Raw genomic sequence first — 15,935 nt, 5'->3', positions numbered from 1 at the left:
TAAATAAATAAAAATAAAATTCATCCTTGTGTCCATTCTCCCACTTGAGCAGACTGTGAGCTAGCTGGGGGCCACCAGCATCAGACCAGTTGCCTGACAGGTATATTGAATGAGCAAGGAAGCCAGTCGGTGGGCTCCAAGGGAAGAGGAGGTTTGCCCCCGAGGCCAACAGCCAGGCTCTGAGGATGCTAGTGATTCAGGGAGAATGACACCTGTGGTTAATTCCAGACACTGTCCAGTTTTCCTCTCCTGCTTTGGTTCTTTGATTCATAACGGTTTGCCTCATTCCTCTGTTCCCTTCCCTTAGGGTTAGGTCACCCAGGTGAACACATCCTCTTTTCAAGGACCCTGAAGAAACTGGATTACGTGATGGGTCCTGTAAATTAGAGGCCTGGAGAGGAGACCTCTTATTTGGGGATAATCACCATTCATTCACTGTTGGACGACTTGTTTCAAGATAATTAGAGCTTCACTTTCTTTACTTGAAAGAGCCTTTGCTGTTTTCTCTTGTCCTCTCCAGCCCTGGACTCTCACGGATGCTGCAGTGAGACATGTGACATAGGGGAATGCATGCCAGTTCATTCCTTTACCAAGAGCTGTCAAAACAACTGCCACATACACAGCCTTGAAAATTGGGTACAAGTGGTCCAGGTACGATGCATGTTTAAACCTTCAACGGTTCAGATCTTTGACTGACACGTGTTCAGCACTCACAGCTCTAGATGGTGGGGATCCAGTAATAGAAAACGAAGACCAACACCTGCCTCATAGAGCTTATATTGTAGTCTTGGAGTAGAGAAAGGACATGAGGGGCTTGACTCACCTAGAACTGAAAGTAATTTTAGCCATAAAGTATGTTCAGTAAATGAAACCCTAAGAATTGATCTTTATTATTGTTGGGTACAACAGTAGGAGTAATAATAATAAAATCACTGTAGTAGTAATATTGAGTCTGGTTTTACTTAAGTAAGCATTAAATGACTTTGCCAAATCTATTCATTATTAGACTGGAGTTTGTTATATAGAATCTTGCTAAAAGTAAGTGACCAATATCTGGGACCTAGCATTATTTTTGTTAAACAAATTTGTTCTTCACTGTTGTATGGTACATTCATGGGAAACCAGAGCACCTGGGCAATGGGGTTTTTCATTAACTGAATTTTCCTGGTGTTTTGTGTAAAAATCACCATCAATAACACAATGATTATCCATCATCTTTTTTGGCCTCTAGATCATTTTTCCAAATATTATTGATTATGTAATTTCAGTCAATGAGCGTTTACTTCTGTGAGATTGGGGCTGGGGTGAGAAGCAGGTGAAGAAGTTGATCTCTGAATAAGGAGATTTAGAGGACTGAAATGATGTGTACTCATCCCAGAAGATTTGGGGAGTGAGGTTCCCCCCCATAACAAATCTCAATCTTTTTCTGGGCTTCTGTTTAACATAATGCTTAACCATGTGTCCGTCAGTAATGATTTTTAACAGAGTCAAATTTAAATAAATGAATATGCATTTGCTCAACCAAGGGGAAAAAAAAAAAAAACCTTAGAGATTTAGTTGGAAATTGGCAAGCTTATGATCATAAGGGAGATTTTAATATACCTATTAGAAATGGAAAGATCAAAAAAGAAAAAAAATTAAGAACATTTGGAAGATTTGACCAGTAAAGACACATGCAAGCTTGAGTTGATGAACATATATAGAACCTTGCATCCAACAAACAGAATATGTATGTATTTCATACTCACATGGACTATTTGCAAACATTTAGCAGATATTAAGCCCAAAAGAAGCCACAACAAATACTAAAGAATCAATATTACAGAGATAATCCTCTGACCACAATACAATAAAATTTCAAACCAATAAAATACATATTTAGAAACTAAAAAAGAGCCCTTGTAAATAATTTGTCAAAGAGGAAATGATAATGAACATTACTAAATACTTATAATGAATATGAAGATATTATTACTGAAAGATACAGATTGTAGCTAAAGTGGCACTTAGAGGAAAATCTATAGCCTTAAACATAGATGTTAGAAAACAGATAGGAAAGTTAATGAAATAATCTTTTGATTCAAAAGTTAGAAAATTAATGCCTGTTGATTTAAGCATGGAACACACCTGGAACATATATTATTTCACACAGACTCACTGGTAGGCAGTCCCACATTCAACAGACTTATGCAAAGAAAAGAGGAATGGGTCCGATGGAAAATTAGAACAGGTCTAAAGGAGATTAGACCATGTTAATGTTAAAAAAAAAACCTCTCATTACAGAGAGTATATTAGTTAGCTATTGTCATATAACAAATTACCTCAGAATTTAACAGCATAAAAAACCAACATTTATTATCTCACAGTGTTTGAGAGTCAGGAATCCAGGAGCATCTTAGCAAAGTGGTTCTGATTCAGGATTTCTCATGAGTTGTAATGAAGCTGTTAGCTGGGGCTGCAGTCATCTGAAGACTCAACTGGGGCTGTAGTCTCTGAACTTGGAAGCTTCCAAGTTCACTGACATGATTTATTGCAGGTAGTCATGTTCTTCACTGGGTGCTCCTCACTGGCTGTTGGATTCCTTGCCACATGGGCCTCTCCATAGGCATGCCTACAACATGACCTTTTGCTTCCCCCAGAGTAAGTAGTCAAAGACAGACAGCCAGTCCCCAAGATGGAAGCCACTGTCATTTATGACCTAATCTGTCCTCACCATCTGCTCTTGGTCACACAGACTAACCTTGGTACAATGGGAGGGGCCACTGCACAAGAGTGTGAACCAGAAGACGGGGACCATTGGGGACTACCTTGAACGCTGCTTACTACAGAGAGAGTCTCAAAAAATGGGATTCTTGCTTGGCTGCTAATCCTCACACAGTGAAGAGTAGGTGAGAAAAATCAGTTCCAACTGAACAAAATCATTAGAGTTACCTTTGGGATTCAGATGATGATATTGAAATTCAAGGAAAGGTAGTGGTCTCAGGATTGGATTTCTTGGCATTTGGATCGGGGCTTAGGTGAACTCTCTTATGTTTTGCTTTCACCATGAACCTTTCAAAATATCTATTTTTCCCCCAAATAATTTTAGCCCACCAAGTCCCTTAACACATTTTGCCAATCCACTTTTCCCATCATTTTCAAGTTGATGTCTCCTTAAAAGGAAATTTGATTTAAATGTTTTCGATTCCTTTACATAAAAGTATTGAAACTCAAGTTAGCAGAAACGATTAGATGGCCAAGAAATCCTCCAATTTCATGTGAAAGTCGCGAGGCCCATTTTTCTCAAAAGCATGCTTTGCCAAAGAGTCAATAAAATACCGACTCCACCAGGGTTAAGTTTAACCACCCGCAAATCCAAACGTCTTTCTAACTTTATGCCAAACAATTTTTTGTAGTTGGTTTAAATATTGAATTGACCATTCCCACCCACTCCTCAATTTAACTGAATTGTAAAATCATTTTCTGTCTTATGGACACGTAAGCATGGAAAAAGTAAAGCGCTGAATTAAGATAATTCAATTCCTTTAAATACCTCTTTCTACTTTAATTCATACTACCCAGATACGAGTGTTATCTGAATAAGACAAAGAACCAATCTTATTTATCCCCTTCTTTGTTATTTTAAATTCTCACTACTTTCTCATTGTCTTCAGGTAGATTCTACCATGGCATTCATGACTCTGTATTTCAGAGTCTCAACCTCTTTTCCTGACCTCTTTCCCTCCTGTCTCAACTGGGCAGATTTAATTCTAGTCCTTCAGGAAAACTTGCCATTTCCTGAACATGCCATGCACTTTCAAACCCAAAGTCTGTTCATAGGCTGTTCCCTCTGCTTACGGTGCCCTTCCCTCACTCCCTCCTTGTAACTATACAATTCCCTCTTCAAGATACACTTCAAATGTCATCTTTTCTTTTGAGGAGTCTTCTCTGACACAACCCTTCCACCAACACCCAACAACTCATTCAATTTGATGGAAAATTGTTCAAATCTTTCGGTCTCGAAAGGAGGTAATTCTACTCATTATTCTACAAAGTCTTGCATAGACCCACATTACAACACTCTCCTAACTGCATTGCAACTGTCTGGAGTATTAACTAAGGTAGTACTAACTGCTTCAACAGATGTATCCCCAATCTCAGTGGCTTAACACAGTAGAAATTTATTCCTCACTCTTGTAAAATCTAATCATCAGCCAGGGCTAGGAGGGTGATTTGCTCCATGCTGTCAGCCATTCAAGGACCCAACTTACAAAAGCCCTGCCTCTGCAACTGATGGCTTCCAGGACCTTCCTGGGTGTAGACACCCAATCAGCAGTCAGTGAAAGAGGTGGGATAGAGAAGCATGTAGGAAATTTCATGGAGTGAGATTTGAAGTGGTACAAATCTCTTTCATTCACATTGCATTGGCAGAACCTGGTCACGTGGCCTCACCCAGCTGCAAGGCAGAATGGGAAACAGAGTCCAGCTGTGCACCCAGGAGAAAAATAAAACAGGTCGAGTGAACAGATAACCAGCCTCTTCCATAATTATCTGCAATAAATTGTGAAAATTTGAAGAAAGGGTCTATGCCTTTTCTACTGTTCCATCTTCAGCATCAATCATTGACCGTCCTTAGCATATATTGGACACTTAGTAAATATTTGTCAAATACATACACTAATGGATAAAACTTTTTGTTGCTGAAATTACTTAAAAATTCCCTCAATCCACCACTTTATCCTTGTGGGTATAGAAAGAGACAATCTGTGTATTTCAAACAAAATGGAGAATTGAGTCAAGTATCTAGATCATTGAGTCCAAAAGTCCTTCTGCCTGTAATAACTGGTTAAAGGGATTTGCCCACCTTCCCTGAATTAATAACAATGATAATTCAACTCATTGCTTCAACGTCTGGTCTCTTTTCATTTGTTTGGGCAGAGTCTTAATTGCAAACATGCTTTTTCCTTAATGAGCAAAGTCATTTTTCAGCATTCGTCTTCAGCAAAGCAACAGAATCCACACACCATTCCCTATCCACAAGCAACATGGTAACCAAAGTTCCATGCCTAAGCTTCCTTGGATCTTCAGATGGCAACTGCTTCTACAGCTTGGTTTCCTTATGTATAAGTGGGGGTAGAAGGTAGAAATGGGTAGGAGACAGAGGGATGGGTGCTCACCTCTCTTCATGTAGGTGGTCTTGCTGTGTCACTTCATTAGGGTTGAAAGAGGCTGGAAGCTGCTGATGGAGGTGAGGAACATGCTTGACTTTCTGGGGTTAATGACCTTGGCTTTTGACATCAAACAGACCTGGTTGTGAACCGTGGCTCTGCCATTTCTTATATGTGTAACCTTGGGGCAGTTACTCAGTTAGTACTTCTAGAAAGATGTGTGCAGAACTGTATCTTTTTCCTCTGATTCCCCCCAATAAAGCACTTGCTGCCCACTGTTTTGTCATCTGTTTACTTATCTGCTTCTCCCGTTAGACTGTCAGTTCCTCAAGGGCAAGGATTTCTAATAAATGCTTATTGAAAAGCAAACAAAATAAGAATGCCCTGGAAATACGGGCAGCTTAAGGTCTAAAGCTTTGGGATTGAAAGTTTTTTAAAAGTGTGTCTAAAAGAAGAATATGATAAATTGTATTTTCAAAAGAACCCATCCCATAGGCTCTTCTTCCAATGTGCCATTGTCACTACTACCACTGAGTAGTGGGCTCTGTGTTTCCTCCCTTTGAACCTATGTGACCATCTTAACCAATGGAATATGGTGGACAAGACACTGTGGCTTTCAAGGCAAGGTATTAAAATGCAATGCTCTTCCTCCTTGTCCTCCTGTGATACTTGCTCTAGGAAACTAGTCACCGTCATGCAAGGAAATTAGGCAGCCACACACACAGGCCAGCACCAACCACACGACGGGAGAGTAAGTGAGCCAGTGAGTCTTCAGATGACTCCAGCCCCTAGTCTCCAAATCACTCCAGCCTTTGAGCTGCCCCAGCTGACATCAGGAGGAGCGGAATAGAGCTGACCCCACTGAGCCCTGCCCAAATTTCAGACTGTGAGCAAAATAAATGACTGTTGGTATCATTTTTCATTAAGTTTTGGTGGTTTTTTACCCAACAATAGATAAGTGGAAGAGAGGGGTCAAAGGGCAGAGCTTTAAGAAAAGCAGGAATGCAGGGAGATTCAGTGGATGGATGGCAGGTCTCGGAAAAAAAAATCACCAGACCCAGGAAGGTCTGACTGCCTCTTTCCATATAGCCTAGGTTGTATGATTCCTGCTTTCACTCTAACCTTTGTATCTCTCTTGTATGCCTCCAAAGTCTTGGTTCATTTGCTTTCTAAAAATGTGTTTTCAGGACTTCCCTGGTGGCGCAGTGGTTGAGAGTCCGCCTGCTGATGCAGGGGACGCGGGTTCATGCCCCGGTCCGGGAGGATCCCACATGCCGCGGAGCAGCTGAGCCCATGAGCCATGGCCGCTGAGCCTGTGCGTCCGGAGCCTGTGCTCCGCAACGGGAGAGGACACAACGGTGAGAGGCCCGCATACCGGAAAAAAAAGAAAAAAGAAAAATCTCATTTTAATTTAAAGGTCAATTAATTTTAAATCAATATATAGGTGATGGTTTCTTCTTTTACCAGAATAACTAGATCTTTCCTTGAGGCTCAACAAATAGGTGGTTAGATACATACATGTATCTAACATACATGTATACATACATACATACATACATACATACATACATACATATAGAGAGGTAGGTAGATAGATCCATGCCTCTAAGGATGTTTCACAGTATTTTTAGGAATATAGTTTTAAGGTTGAGGATAGCCTTATTGAACACTTGTAATTTTTCTATCTGGCAAACACTGCAGTAAAGTCTTTATACGCAACTCATTTATACCCTGTCTCACCCAAATCCTTGTGAGCTTTATGCAATTCGAGTTCCTTTTACAGATAAGGAAACTGAGGTCAATATTGCCCAGGTCATGTATCCCAGTGGTTAAGCTGGGTGACTCCAGGCAATGTGATTCCAAAGCCCACCCTTTGAACCCCTGTCCTCACTACCTCCACCTAGAAGGCTCTTCTTCCCATGTGCCAATGTCACTCCCGTCACTGAGTGGTGGGGTTGTTGTTTCCTCCCCTTGAGCCTAGGTGGGCCTTTGTGACCTTCTGAACATTGCTTGGGGCAGAAGAGATGTTCAACCAATGCCCCCATCCCTTTCTTTCTAAATAATGGGAAATAGGTTCCTACACACTAAGCCACAGCTGGTCTGCGTGTGTTTATCTTAGTTTTCCATTCACGGCGGAGTTTACACACAGTAGGTGTGCAGTATGTGTGTGTCAATTATTAACGCTTCTAGGAGGATGGCCTTTTGCATCTGAGGACTCCAAGGGTGTGCAGTGGAGTGGAGGCCAGTGGGTAGAGAGAGCACAAAGCTTCAGAGAAGGGCTTTCTTCATTGATGTGTTTTAGGAGACAGCACATCTTGGACACATTATGAAGGAGCATGAAAACAAATGGCACCTTCACTCAGTCTTCGTGGGGAGGAGGGGACATCCAAAAAGACCTTCCCTTTTAAATAAAAAGAGAAATTGCTGAATAAAATTGCACAGTCAGCCCCTGAGAGGAGTGCCCCTCAAAGCAGGCTGAAAGGCATTTTCACCAAGCTCTGGGACAGAGGAGGGCCCAGCGCTAATGTACAGTCCTCTCCCGACCCCAGCCCGCCCCCACCCCCCATAAAGGTGATATGAAACAGAGGCCTTCAGAGGACCAGGCTGAAGCGGGCTGCATGTTCCGGCAGCTGTTATAAAGCAGGCCAAAGCCACGTCAGGTCCAATTACAGTCAATGAGGAACATCTGTATTTCGGCACCCACGTTGCTTAATACAAACATTTCGTAATTACAGCCTCTCGCACACGCGGTGTGTTATGAGATGTGGTGTCCCAGTGTGAATCATGGTCACATTTTTCAGAGTCGTCAGCAGTCTTGGTCTGGCTGGGATGCCATTTGCTCACTGCCCATAAGAGCATTTCTCTAAAATATAGAATTAAGCAAAGTCCGGCTTTTTCCTCTTATCTATGAAATCTTGCGGTTGGGGCTTGATTGTTTTTATAAAATGAAATATAGAAAATGTATAATATGCAAATAAAGTTGAGGTTAGAGTGGTGTGTTTCTTCTTTTTCTCTCTCTCTCTCCTTTTTTTTTTTTCTTCTGGAGAAGGATATCTGGTTTTTTTCCCCCCTTTTCCCTTCAGTGTTTTCAGCTGAAACGTAAATGTTCAATTGTCAAGCACAGTCTGAAAGGCTCCATTTCCAAATGGTTTTCACCTCATCAGAAGCAAGTCTGGTTACAAGGACTCAGCTGGTTTGGGGATATATTCTCATGCACAGTTTTTCCTGGGCAAAGCGATTGATATTGGCTTTGCAGTCAAAGGAAATCCAATAGCCCTGGGTTCAAAGTTGAAGATATTTGAAAAATTCTTATGATGCATTCAGTGTGGCCTCACAGCAATTGAAGCTGTGGATTGGGGCACTGAGGATAATATGAATCTGTCAATAAACTTGCAGATTTATAGTCTGGACAGATGTTCTACCCATAAATCGCCATGCTCAAGAAATTTTAACTCTGCATTGCCACTTTATGGTGACACCTTGGCCTATTTTGGGTCCTCGTCTCCTGATCCTGCGCCCTAGAACATCCCTAATTTAGTCAGCAGACAGGGCCCCAATGACTGCTCTCCTAGATTGATCTTCCCTCCTTTGAGAAAGTCCCTGATTCAGCCTGATTGTGGGGAATCCACCCCCAGCACAGCAAAGGGCTCATTCTCCACCTCAACATTATTTTCTGCAGGGAGCAACAGTTAACAACAGGAGAAGGTGACCAGCTGCTGGGATAGCTGAGCCTTTGAGCCACCCAGCAACTTCTTTTTAATTGATCCTCCCAGGCTCTATAATTGATTGGAAGAGACAGAAACCCAAGTGAAACTAACTAAACAAAAAAGTGGGGGGCACTTTACAGGCTACCAGCATCTAAGTAGTGATTGGAGGACCAAGTTTCAGTAAAGGCAGGGGCAGCTGGGCTGGGGACACAGATGCTCCCAGGAAAGAACTCACTTCCTCACTAGTGCTCATCCCTGTTTCCCTCTGTGGGTCAGCTTCATTCCCCCTCCCTACGAATTGCCTTTCCAGTGTTTCTTAACTTTCAGTCCAGCCGAGAGAGTATAGACATATTTTCCCCTGCTCTTTCCTGCTAAGTATAACTATAAACCTTGAAAATGGCCCAAGAGACAACTGTGATGGTTGATTTTACATGTCACCTTGGCTGGGTCATGGTGTCCAAATATTTGGTCAACCATTATTCTAGATGTTTCAGTGAAGTTGTTTGTTGAATGTTTTTTGAATTTGCATACAAATTGGTGGACTTTGAGTAAAACAGATTGTCTTCCATTATGTATAGGTCTCATACAATCAGTTGAAGACCTTAGTAGAACAAAGATAGACTTCCCCTGATCAAGAAGGAATACTTCTAGCAGGCAGCCTTTGGATTTGAATGGCAATTTTTCCCTGAGTCTCCAGCCTGCCAGCCTACCCTGTAGATTTTGGCCTTTTCAAGCCTCCACAATCATCTGAGTCAATTTCTTAAGATCTCTTTGTCTCTCTCTCCATACACACAGGGCTAGAGATATCTATACTTTTATCTTTATCTCTGTAGCTATCTATCTATCCACATATATATATCTCTCTCTCTACAAAAATAAATAAATCTATCTATCTATATATATAGAGAGAGGATATCTTTAGGATGTCTATCTATCTATCTATCCATCCATCCATCCATCCATCCTGTTCTGTTTCTCTCAAGAACCCTGACTAGACTACTATCATAGCCACCAAAGGAGAACTCTGAAAGGTGATAAAAAAGAAGATGAGTGGTTTGGGATCCCAGGAGTGGAGGAACAGCACAGGGGCAGGGCATCTTGTGTCTCCACCACCCAACAGAGGAAGGTCACCCAGACCTGGCATTTCCCAACCTCCAACATAGCAACAGAAGGCATCCAGGCTACGTTCATTCCATCCTGAATCAAAAGGGGAGTCCCTCTAACAACATCAAGTGAGCCTGACACCACCAGTACAGAGACTGATTGGGACCCTTGCCAGACGCAAGAGGATAAGGGAGAACTCTCCTTCCCTGCCAGGCCTGGGACACCCTTTTCCACTGAGAGATCCAGAGGAAGGTGGGAGGAGCTGGCAAGAAAGACCCAGCTACAGCAGGCAGCCTGGCCCAGGAAACGTCTTTGTCCTTGTAAGTACAGGAATCTCCTCCTTTGCCAAGAGGCACTGGGCAGCCAGGAGACAGTAGTAGGGGGAATCCCATTGCAGTTTCCTCATCATGAGACATGCTACTGGCCAGGTCTTGGGATATCCTTTCTGTTCCTTCAGACAGCCCCAGCAGGGACTAGTGTAAGCTCCAGTGGTACCAGATAAATCAAGAAGCCTAAAATGATACTACAAATGCTCTGAAAATTAAACTGCCGTTGGAACCACAGCACACAAAAGTAGGATAAACACATGTGCTGAACCTAAACACAGTGACTTCCTGCTAAAATAAAAGAATTATGTAGGATCCAGAGTCTCCAAGGAATATAGGCAAAAGTGTGCAGAATTCAATTTTTAAAAACCCCACCTGTTATACAAAGAACCACAAAAATCACAAATTGAATGAGAAAAGACAATCAATAGACACCCATAACTGACATGAGTCAGATGTTGGCATTCTCTGTCAAGGATTTTAAAGTAGCTAGCAGTCATAAAAATATTTAAACAATCAGCCACAAACTCTCTTGAAACACATGGAAACAAAACCCAGAAAATTTCAGTAAAAATATAGAAGTTATGAAAAAGAACCAAATGGAAATTAAGGAAAAGAAAAATACAATCACAGAATTAAAAACTTGCTGGGTGAGCTCAATAGAAGAGTGGAGATGACAAAGGATAGAATCAGTAAATGTGAGAAAAGAAAAATAAAATTCACCCAATCTAAAGAACAAAGAGGAAATAGCCAAAAAAAATAATCAGAGACTTAGGAACGTATGGGACAATAACAAATAATCCAACATTAGCATCAATAGAATCCCAAAACAGAGAAAATGGAATTGAAAAAATATTCAGAGAAATAATAGCTGAAATTTCCCAAATTGGGGGAAAGACACAAATCCACAGATCCAAGAAGCCAAGAAAATCCCCCCAAAAATAAATCCAAGTAAATCCACACTATGATATGTAATAATTAAACTTTTGAAAATGAAAGAAAGAAAGAAAACATAGAAAGAAAAGAAGGCTCTTGAAAGCAATCAGAGAAAAACAACACCTTTATAGGAACACATCAAATTGAATGACAGCAGATTACTCCTCTGGATGCCAGAAGGAAGTGGTGCAATGTTTTTCAAGTGCTGAAAGAAAAGAACTGCCAACTGCAAACTCTATATCTGGTAAAACTATCTTTCAGGAATGAAGAAAAATAACATTCTGACATGAAGTAAAACTAAAAAAAAATTTATTAGCTTAAAGATTAGCTAAAGGAAATTCTTTAAACAGAAAGGAGCTGATAACAGGAGGAATCGGAACATCAGGAAGGAAGAAGAAACAATGGAAAGAGTAGAAATGGGTATATATGATAGACTATCTTTATAACTTTTATAAATCATGTTTGATGATTGAAACAATAGGCATCAACTACAATATGGATCTCACTCCTCTCTCTATGGGCATTAGCCAGCTCCCCACCCAACAAATCAAAAGAAAGCAAAACTAAATAGATAGCTGTTTCTCCCAGAAGAGGGAAGAGGTGAATGGCCTATTTTTACCAGTTGGCTCTCAGTGGTCAGCAGTTCATCCTTTCTTAACCTTTAATATTCTCTTTAGGCATTTCCAGGTCAAGCAAGAGAAATGGAATATATCACTCATAAGTTATGGTTTTTGAATTTTGGTGTTCAGTGATAAATGGGGTTAAAACTCCATCTCTCATGAATCCTACTCATTCAACCCATGAGTAGGATTTAGAGCTCACGTCTTCAGACCAAGCATACCACATTTTGGGTTCTCCTTATTTTCAACCAAAGATTATAGAAGAGATTTACTAACTTCTGTGAATTAAAATCAATCATAAAACTCAACCCTTCTCTCTCAACAGTTAACAGAACTTCCACTGAAGTTGAAGCTGTTGGTTAGTTAAATCCAGAGTTGTGCGTTTTTGGTGGAGGAGGCTGAGATTATTAGGCCAGTTTCAACAAGTGCATTCATTCAAAAAACATTCCTTAACATCTTTTTATGCCAGGCACTCCACTACGTTGTGGGTGCAGGGAATATATGGTCAAGGGGCTCATGGTTGAGCAGAGTGGACAGGTGTATCGACACATAAAACGAAATGAAAATATATTCCAGGGCTCCTCAGCCAGAGCCAAGAGGCAAGCACATCTGGTCAGGAGTTCAGCAATGACCCTCTCCATCATGCATCTGTTTGTATCTTTTCTCCTCTTCTGGGAATGAAACCTGAACCACGGCCACAATGGGTTCAGACCCACATGGATGTTGCTGATGAAGGTGGTATCCCAGGGAGCTGTGGAAGCCAGATTTCAGGGAGGGATGTTGGGTCCCAAGAGAAGATTCTTGTAGGGCAGGAGGAAGCCTTGGGGAGAAAGCAGATTTTACTACAAGGCTTGAAGAACAGACAATCTTCATTGTTCTGGCTGGTGAGAGGCAGCCGGTAGCTGAACTGGTCCCAATCCAAGCAATAGTGTAGGAATACAGATAATCATCTTTCTAAACACCACAGCATGGATGGCTCCAGGAAGTCTCTGAACAGAGGGCTGCTGCACCCTTATGGCACTGTGAGGGCTGAGAGCATGAGTGGGTGGAGGAGGTAATTGGAATTGTCATCCCAACAGGACAGAAGTTGGTGCACATCGAGGGACACCAGCAAAGCAGCCTTTCTCATAGAGGCAGTAGTCAATGGAATATAGAAGCAGCATTAGTTTGCTGTGCAGGTAAGACTACTCCCCCACTCCCACTCCTTGGAGACTTGTATCAGGTACTTGCTAAGGTGAAGGAGGCTCCCTTTATAGGTTTTCCCTACTTTTGGTTCTTATGATATAAGCACTGACAACAGAAGTTTCAAAACAAAGAGAGACTCAGAGATAGTCAACGAATGACTCCATTGCCCTTTATTTTATACTCGATGAGACATTACCTAACACACAACTGTTTCCCCCACAGGTTTAGGTGGGGTGACCAAATAATTTATCATCCAAGTCTATAATTTAGAGAACAGTAGGGGACAATCTTAGTAGTTACACTGGGAAAGCAGGTGTAAAATGAGTCTGTCCCGGGCCAATGGGACATGTGGTCACTCTAATTCTATTCCTCTGCTTTTGAGATTTCTTCTTTTTCATATTGCTGAACTTGTCTGAGCCCCTTCCACTTTGGCCCGGGGCAGGGCGGAGGGGGGAGGGGGGGCGGAGTCTGAACCTGGTCTTTTTTCCCACAACCAGGAGTCTTCTTCAAAACAGGGAGGTGTTCTGCACCTTCTTGTACCCTCTCCTGGGACAGGCATGGCTGGAAAGAAAGACATCTAATTTGGGGGCCATTCCTACATTTCAGGCACACTTAATCAGCAGCTGTCTCTCTATACTTTAGTAGCAATTTAGGAGCTGAATGATTTTTTAAACTGAGCTATACTTCACATACCATAAAATTCACCCTTGTACAATATACAATTTAGTGGTATTTCATATATTCACAGGGTTGTGCAAGCAGCCCCACTACCTAATTTGAGAACATTTTCATCACTGCAAACGGAAATCCTGTACCTATTAGATGGTCACTCCCCATTCCCCCTCCCCACCAGACCCTGGCAACCGTGAATCTGCTTTCTGTCTTCATGGAGGAATCATACAATATATGGCCTTTTGTGACTGGCTTCTTTCACACAGCATCATGTATTCAAGGTCCATCCATGTTGCAGCATGAGTCTGTACTTCATTCCTTTTTATGGCTGAATAATAGTCCATGGTAGGGATAGACCTGCTTTTGCTTATCTATTTATTAATGGAGGGGCATTTGGGTTAACTGCATGCTTTTAAATAAACATTTCTCATGAGGACTTTGCAAGCATCAGACATTATGCTTATTGCACACATGTGAATTTATTTTTCTGGAAAATGTGTACCTGTATCTCACTGTGGCTTACTTGAGAATAATTATCAATAGTCTTACAAGTGTTTGCTGCCATCTTTTTCTCAAATAAGGAGGGACAAGTTGTCTGAATATTGTTCAGGGGAGCTTTGAAACTGTAAAGAAGAGTTTGACCAAGAGTCTAGTAGAATAGAATATGCCCAAATATTCCATGATCCCCTGCAGGGATTCAAATGCCTGAGTGAGCAGATGGGGCTGGAACCAGTGAAATTCCAGGATAAAGATGAACGCAGTGTCTTTCTTACTGCAGCCTGTAATTCAGATGACAAAAAAGAAAGCCCTAATATGTTATGGGGGTAAAAAGAAGGGAGGGGAGAGCAAGGAATGCTGCTCAGAGGAGACAACTTTGATAATGAGTAGAAGGCTCCCAGGAAAACAAAGGAAGAGGATAAGCATTTTAGGCAGAAGGATAAGCATCTGCGGGGGCTCAGAGGTGTGAGTGAGCAGAGCCCATTCAGAGGGATCTCAAGTGGGTCATTCATTCAGACATCTTGACACTGGAGTCAGCCAAATCAGAGTATTGACCTAGAATGATTTTTGTGGCATTTTATCTTAAAAGAATTCCATTTCATTAGTGCACAGCGCGTGGTGCTGGAGTGACCCAGCAGGCTGGGGGTCACAGGTCATCATTGCCACAGCAGCCACCTCAGCGTGACGCAAATCAGGTGGTGTGGAATGTAAATGATAGTCATGGTAACGTCACAGCTGTCCTGCTGGAAAAGCCCCTAAATGGGCTTTGCTTTGTTTTTTTGTCAAATCCAATCCAAGAGCCTTGGGCTTTATTCCTAGGCCAGCATTCTCAAACTGTAGTGTTTGAGTCATCTAGGGAGCTTACCAAATACCTATTCCCAGGAACCTCCAACAGAGGGTCTGGTCAGTGGGCCCGGGAAGTCACTGAGCACTTTTAAGCAAGAAAGTGTCATGACCTTCCAAGATACATTTTAGATCTATTATGCTTTAAGTTATTCGCAGGGACTGACTGTATATCTTCCCAACCTGTGAAACTCAAGACACACAATGTGTCCTCAGTAAAAGTTTGTTGAGTGACTGAATGATCATTCTGGTCACCAGTCTGGGTTTTGGACTGGAGACGGTAAGACCAGAGACAAGATGGGTAAGGACGTAGCCTGGTGAGTGAGGATGCGATCTAAACTAGGACTGCGACAGATGGGACAAGGACAGAGGAGTCTGTTGCCCTGTTCCCAAGAGGATTTGAGAAAAAAGAGAGAGAATCCATGACCAGGGTTGAGTAAGGTCAATGGCCTTACCAATAACCCATGGGTTTCACACAAAGCTTCCCAGTGCCCAAGAGGCAGAGAATCCTGACAGCCTGCCCCAGAGGATCTGGAAACAGCCCAGATGTATTGAGACTCTTTGATCTTAAGCCAGAGGCACACTGGTCACTGTGGGGCTAAACTGGGGCCTGCCCTGCCAGGCAAATGATAGGGATATTGAAGGAAAGGCAGCACCTGTTTCTGGGAGGCAGGTGGTTACGGCAGGGGGTGGGGATGAAGAAGGAAGAGGAGGAGAGTTTACCATGGGAAACATGCTCAAGAAAGCAGTCCTTCTTGAAGGTTTGTAGCTGTAGTGAAAAGAATGTGCATTTTAGAATTAAACGCAGTCTGGAAACCCAGCTACCAGCCGTGTTGGCCTTGGCAAGTCACAGAATGCCTCAAAACCTCAGTTTCTTCATCTGTAAAATAGGGATAG

Source organism: Pseudorca crassidens, chromosome 3, assembly GCF_039906515.1.
Source record: "Pseudorca crassidens isolate mPseCra1 chromosome 3, mPseCra1.hap1, whole genome shotgun sequence".
Lineage (NCBI taxonomy): Eukaryota > Metazoa > Chordata > Mammalia > Artiodactyla > Delphinidae > Pseudorca > Pseudorca crassidens.
Note: the sequence above shows the minus strand (reverse complement) of the source record.